This window comes from Mangifera indica, chromosome 4, assembly GCF_011075055.1.
Source record: "Mangifera indica cultivar Alphonso chromosome 4, CATAS_Mindica_2.1, whole genome shotgun sequence".
Lineage (NCBI taxonomy): Eukaryota > Viridiplantae > Streptophyta > Magnoliopsida > Sapindales > Anacardiaceae > Mangifera > Mangifera indica.
In genome coordinates this window covers 3,049,059-3,060,368 of record NC_058140.1, presented here as the reverse complement: position 1 = coordinate 3,060,368, position 11,310 = coordinate 3,049,059, and positions in this window count along the sequence as shown.

Sequence of the window (11,310 nt, the reverse complement as noted above, 5' to 3'; positions counted from 1 at the left end):
GAGATTTACATACATATTATTTTATATATGAAATCTCTGTTTTTATTACTCAGACTATTTTTCAAAGGAATGATAATATATTATTAATATATTTTATTATACACTAAAAAATATGCGTAAATAATATTGTTGTTTCTTTAAATATTTTCACTTTTTTTTCTTATTTATTATTTTTAAAATGTAAATAATAAATTATATTTTTTAAAATAAGAATAATAATAATTTGTATTTTCGATAATTATTTCTAAATAACTTTTTATTATTGTCATTATTTTCACAAAAATCAGTAAAGTTGCTAAAAATATCTACAAAATAAAGGTGCTCTTCATCCCAAGCCCCATTAAAGAAAGTGTTATTGTCCCAATCTTATGGACATATTAGTTCTTTCCATATAATCTTCACATCTTGACAAAATTACACACTTAGCCTGCATGTATGTCCAAATCTTATTTTTATTTTGTAGAAATATTTTATTCAAGGTTAAAGCCGAGTTAGGTCATGTGAGTTCAAGTTTCATCGGTGTTTAATTTATTAAATTCGTGAATTTAAAAAATTTAATATAAAATAATATTATTTTAAATAATATATATTAAAATAATATTATTTTAATATCAATAGAATTTAAAATTCAATTCAATTTAATATCAAATTTAACTCAATATTAATCTATTCTTACTATTATTTATAATGATTTTGGTTGTTTTCATTAAAAAAAATAATTTGATGGTAAAGTGAATCTCTCTCAGTGTTGGAATTCGGTTATTAGGTTTCCTAACAGAAAGGTCCTGTGATAACATCGGCGGAGTGCGTAATGCGCACACCATGAGCTAAAAGGTCAAAAATGCAGGGTCAGGAAAGGGTGCGTGATGCGCACGCCAGCGCTTTGTAGCTTGGAGTCTTTCGTGTCTGGTTGTGGTAGCTTCACTTTCTTGCAATTGTGATTTTGTTTAATATTGAAAGCTTTTTATAATTAAATCCAAAATTATTCACTGTTAAAAATTATTACTAAAATTTGCAATAAAACCTTCTGTACATATTTTTTATATAATTTAAATATATAAATAATACATTATTATATAATTACATAATTTTAATTTTAATTTTAAAATAAAATAATATTTAATCATGTGATAATACATCATATATATATAATTAAATTATATATATAAAATATATACATATAACATTACTCCTAAATATATAAATATATACATAATTAAATTAAATTCAGATCAAGCCAAGAAATAGACTCATTTTCATAAAATCTTCTATTTAATTATTAAAATTTAAATTAATTCAGATGAAATATTAAAATATTTTTAATTTGAATTCAAGCCTCAACTTGTTAATTTTAAGTTAGGGTTTGCTCGGGATCGGCCGATAAAATCTACCCCTAATTAAAATTCATTTAATCCCATAGTAAACTAAAGGAAGATCAATATTTAATTCATTTTCAAATTATATTGCAATCTTAACCAAAGTTCAAAGCCAATATTGATACATATAATTGGCTTTATAATTAAAAATATTATATAAATTTGCAAAAAATGGTATTTGGGGGTTACTAGTAGATTCAAATTGAGTCAAAGATCGATTTGAGCTCAATTTCAAATTTGTTTGAATTCATGTATAATACCACTTGAATGTTGTTGACAAAACAAAAAATCAACTAAATAAATAATATCACTAAAAAAATAATGAATTCGAGTCAAATTAGCTCGATTCGAATATTCTTTTAATATGAGTAATTCATAAACTTTACTCAAAAGCTATTTCAATTTTCTTTTAATGGCTTTCAACACAAGCCATCAGTGCTTTTGTCATTGTCGTAACTCACAAGTGTTCTGAAGAAACAAAGGAAGAAGATTGCCTATTGTCCCCCAGGCCATAGGAAGGCTTAAAGCAACAACAAAAGCACTCACATGGGAAGTGAAAATGGAAACCTAGAAACCCCTAGTTTTATTCTCTAACAAATGAAACACGAAAGATCCCTAAGGGTCAGTTTGAATAACAAAAAATAAAACTTTATATATAAAAAAGCATGTGTTCAAATATCATATGACGATACATCAATATCAAATTTTTTACTTATATAAGTCGTTAAACACAAAGTTTATCTTACTCAATGTAATTGGTTTAACGTTAAAGAAATGGTCTCAATTCGAATAGGATTTGTCGCTATTAAAAAAAATGAAACACAAAAGCATGGTGGATATAGTTTTTAATGATTCTCTTCAAATGACAACTAAATAGAGTTAATACGATATCCAATTTAAATTATAAATACTAATAAATATAAATAAACTGATGTATTATTATATAATTTAATTATTAAATTATTTTTAATTTAAAATTACGTAATTTATTATATGGGAAGACAATTTTGGTTATAGAATTGATGGAGGAATGGAAATTATAGATGTGACATGCTATGGCTAAAATGAAATGGAAACATTAGCATAATTTAGTTGATAATAATTATGGCAATTATGCACCTAAATCAATTGATTATTGAAAAAGACTGATTATCAAGTAAATAGACAACACATTCTTTAGGTCTTTGTCAATAATTGAGGGGAAAAAAACAAAAACAAATTCCTTTGAGCTCCATTTAATTACAATTGTACGTATTTATTTTGAATACATAAATGATATATATTTATATGTATAATTATATAATTAAATAATTTTAAATTAAAAATAAAATAATATTCAATCACGTGATTATATATATAAATATGTTAAAATTGGTATATACAATATTATTTAACAATAAAAGGTAATAAAATTGATAGATTGAGATTGAGATCATAACCCCATAATATCTATCATCTATTTTTTAATTTGAAAATTCTATGACTAATAATAAATTAATTTAAAATTAAGGAAATTAATTTATAATAAATGTAAAACTTGATCAATCATGCCTAATAATTCTTGAAAAATGATATTTTGTCAATTTATTTATAATGTGAGTTAATTTTATAAATTTAATATTTTTACTTAATTTAAATAAATATATATTAGATATGTAAAATTATATTACATTTTTTATAGCTTAAATAATTTTACCATTTTATATGTTATAATACATAAACTGTCTTTATCTTTATCTTTATAAAGATTCATATGTATGAGTTTATGTTAAATATAATTTACTATTATTTAATATTGTGATTTCATGTTGTTATAATGTAGTTGAAGTATCGATAGTTAAAATTGGGAAAGAGTTGACAAAAATTCATGTACGGATAAAAAAAGTATACGAAAAGTGGGTTCGCATATCCAAATCTAAATCTTCATAAACTCATTGTCAATTTTAATCATCAAAATATGATGCCTATTTTTATGTTATTAACTTTGTTGGAAGTAATTTCACAAAATAACGTTACGAGATTACCAACAGTCAACTACCACCTTAATACTATTATGTTCTTTATAGAATTAAAGGATGAGACTATTTAGTGATTACGATATATTTGACTCCTAGAACATTAATCCGATCGTCCAAAGAAATATGTTGACCATGCTTATTTCAAAATAATAGGAAATAAAGATGGAACGTTGTCAACTGAAATACGAAAACAATTGGAACTATAAGACTCATTCTTTTCGTTACTTCAAAGTCTTACATGTCTTTTCAATCAATGTACATGCAAATATTATGAATAATAGTTACACGTTGCTTGTATATCTAGTTACACATTTATAGTGGATTCAAGACAACTTAGTTTGAGTTTAACTGGTAGCTCGGTTTGAATGAACTCGATTTAGGTGAGGTCGAGTTTAAACCTAAAGATTTTTGCACTATCAAGATTTTAGTTAAGAGTGTTCGGTTCACTAAACTTGCAAGCGTAGAAATTTTGATTCAAATCAACTAAAACGATGTTGTTTTAATTAATAATTATCAAAACGTCTTTTTCATGGATTTTGACTTAACTACAATATTAAGTTGAGCTTAAACACTAATTGATATTATAATCAAATTCGAATTTGATTTCTGTCAAATCAAACTAAGCTCAAATTAATTTGAAAGAGTTCATTGAACTCAAATTTAGAATCGAGCTTGACTTTTTAAAATCAAAATGAATTTATATTAATTCAATCTTAAATTTAATTCCATTTGGATCTATCTTTACATTTACTATAAAGTAGTGGGACGTTTCTTAATGGTTGACCTTTTTTTGTTTTTTTGGCCCTTTGAGAATATTATTTATAATTTTGAAAATCATTTAATGGATGATCTCACACCAGAAAATAAAATATAAAAAGCTATATTATAAAATAAATATTTAAATAAAGTGGATATGATGACATGTAGTATTAAATTGTCCCACATAAAATTTCTAAACTTTTGTGCAATTTTTTAACGCAAAGGAACCTCAGCCTTTTGATAAAATTGCTTGCCATGCCTTGAAGATTCAAACATCAGATAAAGGCACGAAAAATCATACATTTTTATATTGTGGCATGAGCAGTCACTTACGGGTGGTTCAAGTTCATCGAACTAATATTAAAAGTGGTTTAAGTTTAGTTTAAATAAAAATAATTTAATTTGAATTTGATTCAAATTTATAATTTAAATCTATTACTCGAATATGTGACTAAAATTTTTAGCTTGAATTTATGATTTATTGACAAAACGATACCGTTTAATAATTACTTAATATAATTCAAATTGAGTTACAAGTTAAATTCGAATAAAATTGAATCATCAGCCTAGTTTGCTAGCCAAATTGAGTTGTACTCTTTCTAGCTCTAATTTAGCTCAGTTTCAAAACAAGTTGAACTCTTAACTCGAATTCGATTTAAATTTTAATTAAATGAATTTAAATTGAATCAAATTAAACCAAGCTAGCTTTTGAACTAAAGTCAACTCAGTTCGAATCCAATACTAAACATGTTTCAAATCGATTTAAATTCAACTAGGTGTTTGCTATTTAGCATAAACGTTTTAAACTCGAATTAAAGTTTCAACTTATAATCAATGTGTTGTGAGTATTGTCACATCAAAACTATTATTATTGATGATTTTTCACCTTATATAATTTTTTTTAAATATTGTCCAACGTTTAACTTAAATAAATTGAGATTAATCTTAAAATAATTATTCTAATTCTAAATTTTAATCGAATTTGAATCGACTTTTAACTTAATCTGGATCTACCTTTAACCGCTCTTCACTTTGCCCTTATAAGTTATCAAAGCCTACCACATTTCTTGTTAAGATTTTTTTGCATTGTTAAATAAAATTGAATTTTTTTATCAGCTTTTTCAACAAACTCTAGTTTTAAAATATGAATAAATATGGTAATATTAATATTAATTATCACTTGTTTTTAATGGCATTTGATGCTGACATTCCACCACCTTCTTTCCACTTGTCTTTTTTATATCTCCCACTCTCCATCCATTTCATTATAATTATTTTATTTTTAACTGTTTCTCCACCGCCACCCACTTCTGCTGTGTAAAATATATGGACCAAACAACTATTTTCCATAGAAATTTGATATATGTTAATTTTTAACTCTCAATTATAAATAAAATTAATTAATTTAATTAATTTATAGATAAAATTATTATTTAATTATAATATATTAAAAATAATAAAATATTTTCTTATTTTTCTCTAAAATTAAAAAACTAACAATTTTCTCATAGATTAAACTTTATAAAATTATTTTTTTCTCTTAGGTTTTCATTTACATCAAAACTTTTCCGATGTTAGAATCCGGTGGTTATCTCTCTTTCTTTGTCAACCTCCGGATGGAATCTCTCTCTTTGCAGTGACTGGATGACAAATACGGTGTGTTTATCTTTGACAAAAACGAATCATCTTCGTTCAAAGACAAATACATCATCTACATCTTTGAAGAAGGTGATTTGTCTTCGTTAAAGACGAGGTGCCATCTTCACCATCTAGTCATCACGGAGAGAGGTGTTTCATTGGGAGGTTGGTCGTCGATGGCAAAGAATGAGAGATGACCATTGAATTCCGATACAAGAGAAGTTTGGATGAAAATGAAACTTTAAGGTTTTAAAGTTTAATCCAAAGAAAAATGATTAGTTTTTTAAACCTAAAGAGCACATCAATAATATTTTATTATTTTAAATATATTACTAGTTAAATGATGATTTTACCTAAAAAGTTAATTATTTCTGTTAATTTTAACTGTTTATGAGTAAAAGTTCAGATTTTTGATAATTAATGGGTGGAAGGAGGTTTGCATCAAACATTGGGTGGGAAACAGTCATTTGGCCAAACGTATGAGACAAATCTAATTGTGGCTCGCAAAAGCAAGAATACCATGGGCTAATTTTTAGCATGTGGTTTGCCGGAAATTTGTATCATTTGGTATACTGCTGTTAGAATGACCAGTTATCCGAAAACTTATGTCATTTTCCGGTGTTTGATTTAAAGAATATTTTATTATTAAAATTAAAAAATTATTTTAAAAATAAATTATTTTAAATATTATTAGATATAATTTATTATCATATTTAAAAATTTTGATAAAAATAGATAAATATAAATAATTTTTATGTTTAGTTAAACGTAATAAAAGAATATTAATACATTAATTTATTTAAATGTCGTTAGGTATAATTATTCAAAAATATTTTTTATGTTATTTTTTATATTAATTGAAAATGATATTATTTTTATCCTACAAAATTAATAAATAAAGATATAATTATAATAAAACCAAAATTATTTTAATAATTTTTTAATGTCTAATGTGGATGTGATAATCAGATTACTTTTTTATATTATATATTCTATCACCATTAATAATAAAAAATTACTGAAATATTTTATTACCTATTAACAAAATAATATAAATAATAAAAAATAAATTATCAGAATAATTTTTAATCCCCTTTAACCAAACATTTATTTAGTATTTTATTATTAAAGTGTCATTACGTCTCTTAATTAGTTGCAATTGTGCTTCACAGATGAGAACGTTGTCATATAGTGATCGTCTATTAAGATTGTAGAGTGTAGTGGTAATAACTAACCCAATGTTAAGATTACAAGTGTACGATATGAGACTTAAATCTCGTATTAAAAAATATAGACAATTAGTATGTGGGTTATATAGCTTGCACTCTTTCATTTCAATAGTTAGTTTTTAAGGTATGATTCTTTTAAGGTTTATATTATTTGGTATTAGAGTTATCACTATATCTCTTAGTTGGAATCGTGTGATGTAGGTGGTGAAGTCGATATTGCAATGTTAGCAAAGAGCTAACATACAACTAACTCACGTGGGCATCAAAAAAATATGAACAATTAGTGTGTGATTTATATAATTTTGAATTCTCTCATTTTAATAACTAGGTTTGTGGTGTGGGTCTCCTTATCTTCGTATCACCCAAAACTTAATAAGATTCTCTCATTTTAATAACTAGTTTTTATAGTATAGTTCTTTTGACTTTTGTATCACTTGATAACCAATTTGACCAACACATAAATGAGAATATTCTTTTATATATAAATATTTTGTTGCAATACTGCTTCCAAATTTATAACTAATTTATTATGATGGCAAGTAGACACTACTGCTTAAAAATGAATAAATAAATATACCATATGGCATAATGAGTGGGATAACATAATTAATTTTTGTAATTGTAGGGCTTAATAACATATTTGAAACCAATATTTAAAAATCAAATCGAATCATACTCTAGTCAAAAAGCTCGGTTCGAGTTTTTTTTATTGTAATTGGTAGGATTGAAAACTATATTGAAAAAAATAATATTATTTAAATAAATGACTAATGTCTTCTAACTGTGGTAAAATTTCGATCAACTGGATTGAACCTTTGAGCCCTAATCGTACTAATTTGATTTAGTCAATCTAGTTTTCATGACCATGCTTAGTAGAGCCACACAAATTATGTGGGGTTTTATGTAATTATTTATATCATCCGGGGTTTTATTGAAATTAAAGCTTTATTTTTTATTTTTTGGTTATTTTTGTATCTTTTATTTAACTGTAATTAATAATGGAGTATGGTTGGATAGTTTTAATTGAGCAAAGTAAACATATTACAAATCAATTACTTTATTAATGATAAAAAGGCCAAGAGACTAGTTTCCACGTAAGGTATAATGAAAGTCTAATCTAAACTCCTATTTATGAATAAAATTCTTTTAAAAAACTTAATAAAAATTAAATATAAAATCATCTTTTTAATAATATTATTATAAAAACTATATAATTAATTCTATTTTTTCTTAGGTTTTAAAAATTAATATTTCATCCCTGCATAAAGTTTTTTAGTTTTAAAAAATTATATTTTTCCCAAACTCTCTCCGATCACCATCTTTGTTTCTGATGACAGTCGAATCCACCCTAAACCATTGTAGTAGAAGTCTTTTCACCATTTGACCACTGAAAGTTAAATTTCAAATAAAAATCGTATGAAAATTCAGACGATTTTTATCTAGATTTCTAGGCGACATGGCTTAGAGAGAGATAGTTAGACTTTTTTCTAAGGATTAGAATTGAAAATGTCATCGTCGGTGGCCATAGATGGTGGTTGAAGTTGGAAGGAAAAAAACTATAAGATTTTTTAGGGCGAGAATGCTACTTTTTTAAGTTTATAAACTTTAGAAAGAGTAAAATTATTAGTTTTTAAAACTAAAAGAGGAAATATAATAATTTTTTTGTTTTTAAATTGTTTTCGTTAAATAATAGTTTTGTTTTTTATTCTGATTGAATTTTTTAATAAAATTTTATTTATAAATAAATATTTAAGTTTTTAAAAATTAAAAAATAACCATTTTAGGATTTGACTGTATATTGGGCGGGAACAAGTCATTTGGCCTAAAGGAAAATAATAAAAAATAAGAAGATTCATAGACTCAATCAAGTGATGAGTAGGAGCCATTGGCCGTAAAATGAGTAAAAAGTTGAAAATAAAATTAAAAAAAAAGAAATCCATTGTTGTCATGTCCAGCACCAGGCTGGGATTGGGTGCTGAAAAATAAATAAATAGATAGATGGATAGAGTATGATCGTATTAGGTGTTCCATCAAATATTAATCATGACTTAATGCAGAACCCGAAAGTATGGGCTTTTTTATTTTTAATTATTATTAATTAATGTTATTATGACTTACGCTCACTGCCCATAATAATTTGATTATTACATTGCCACTTTCATAACTACAATGACACATACTTAATTAATGTTATGGTTCACGGATGGATGACAATTTGGACTCGATTTTAAGAATCTTGACCCTTTTTAACCTTAACAAAAAAGAGATTTTTTAATAGAAACTAGAAAAAGATATAAGAACGGGAATGAAAAAATCTCCATAATCGAGGATAGGTCGAGGATAGAGATACATGTGTTCCCTCCCTGTCCGTCCCGCCCCACTCCACTCTACCCCTTCCCCTCTCCGCCCTCATCTTCATTCCTTTATATTAATATATTTATTTAAAATAATAATATATTTTTATAGTTTTAAATTATTTATATTTTTCAAATTTATTTAGGTTTTTATTGTCCATATTAAAATAGTTAATATATTATATTTGTGATATTTGAAATAGTTGGTTAATTTTAATTTTACTTAATTTTATTATTCAATATATTTATATTGTGTTTAGAAAGTATAAAGAATAAAAAAATTTTTTGCGAGTACGGAGAGGGAAATTTTCCTTATGGGGACAGGGAGGAGATTTTTCTTTGTAGAGAAGGGACGGGGAATCATTTTCATCTCTACCCCTCCCCATTGTCATCCCTAGATTTATGGTCATTGCCTATCTAGTTAATCGTAGCCTCGGTATTTATCTTAAGCCAAAAGACTTATTGCCACTTAAGGTATAATGAAAACTCAAATTTTTATCTTCTAACTTTCAAAAAGTCTTAGTTAAGATTAAAAGTAAAACTATTATTTATTAAAATTTTATTATATTTTCTTTTCCAACCCAATGTTTGAAAACTGCAAATATCCCCATTAAATTTTTTCTTTTTCTCTTTAACGCCGATTTGTTGTCTCAACGTCTCAGTCATTCTCTTTTCCACCTTATTTTATAATGAGTACTTAATCAATATTATGACTTATTGTTACTATCTGTCTTATTGGTCATAACTTAGGTATTTATCTTATAATGAGGTGAGTTGTTTTAGTTCTTCGTCGTCTTTGCTACTTGTGGTTTAAACAAGCATAGGTTGTTAAGGTCTTTTTGTCATTTTCTTTGTCTTTTCATACTTAATAAACAAACTATATTAAAAAAGAAAATTTATATAGTCATTAGATTTAAGGTTTGTCTTGTTCAATATGGTTGATTTGATCTTAAAAATAATAATTTGATTCGAATAAAATCTCTTGTTTAAAAAAAAAAAAAAGGGCAAAATCTTGAGTGAGAGAGACTTAAAAGGATAAAAGGTAAAAATAAATTCATAACTATTTACCATCCAATATTATAACTGTCATGTGTCAATGAATGAATCTTTTACAATTATAGCGGAGTAAAAAAAAAAGAAGATAATCTAAATCTATAAAATTTCATATGGATAAGAAATTAGGATAATTAAGTGTAAATCAAAAACATATTTAAGGTTAGCGGTGGATTCTAGTCTAACCCAGACAAGGGTTAATTAAAGCTTAATTTAAATTTAAAACAATTAGTTTAACATTAAATTTAACTCATTTAAATCATTAAAGAATAATATAATTATAAACGAAATAAACTCCAACATAGTGACACTGAGGCAATGAATAGGTTTGAGTTGAGGTAACCAACAATTCGAACTCAAACAATTCGGATTAAATTCACCCCTAATTAAGTCTAATCGGGGTGATTTTGGCACTAAATAATGTTTATAAAAGAGGCTACCAAACAATTTTATAGGGATTAAAAATCACTCCTCTTAATTCTATGATACCTAGTTTGTTTAGGTCCCTTTTTGTCATTTGGGTTTAAAAGCCCAAGGTAAAAACCAGTTCTCAATACTATAGGCCCAAAAATAATTTCCCTATTTAAAAGAACCTTCTCTTCTTTAAAAAATTGCCGATAGCTAGAAATAAAAAAATTTCAGGGTTAACAACCACACCCTTCGAAAATCAAAACATTATACTCATATTGCAAAAATTCATTCATTCTTTTTGACAACTACTCTTTCTAACGATTCTCTTTGACATGTTATCAATTCCACCACTAGTAAACTCTCTTCCTCTCCAGTAGTTTCCTAATATGAAATCTATCGAAAATCTGATCAAAATAGTTAGATTTGTTACACAAATATATGTGATTCATGGTTATGCATTGACCAACGTATA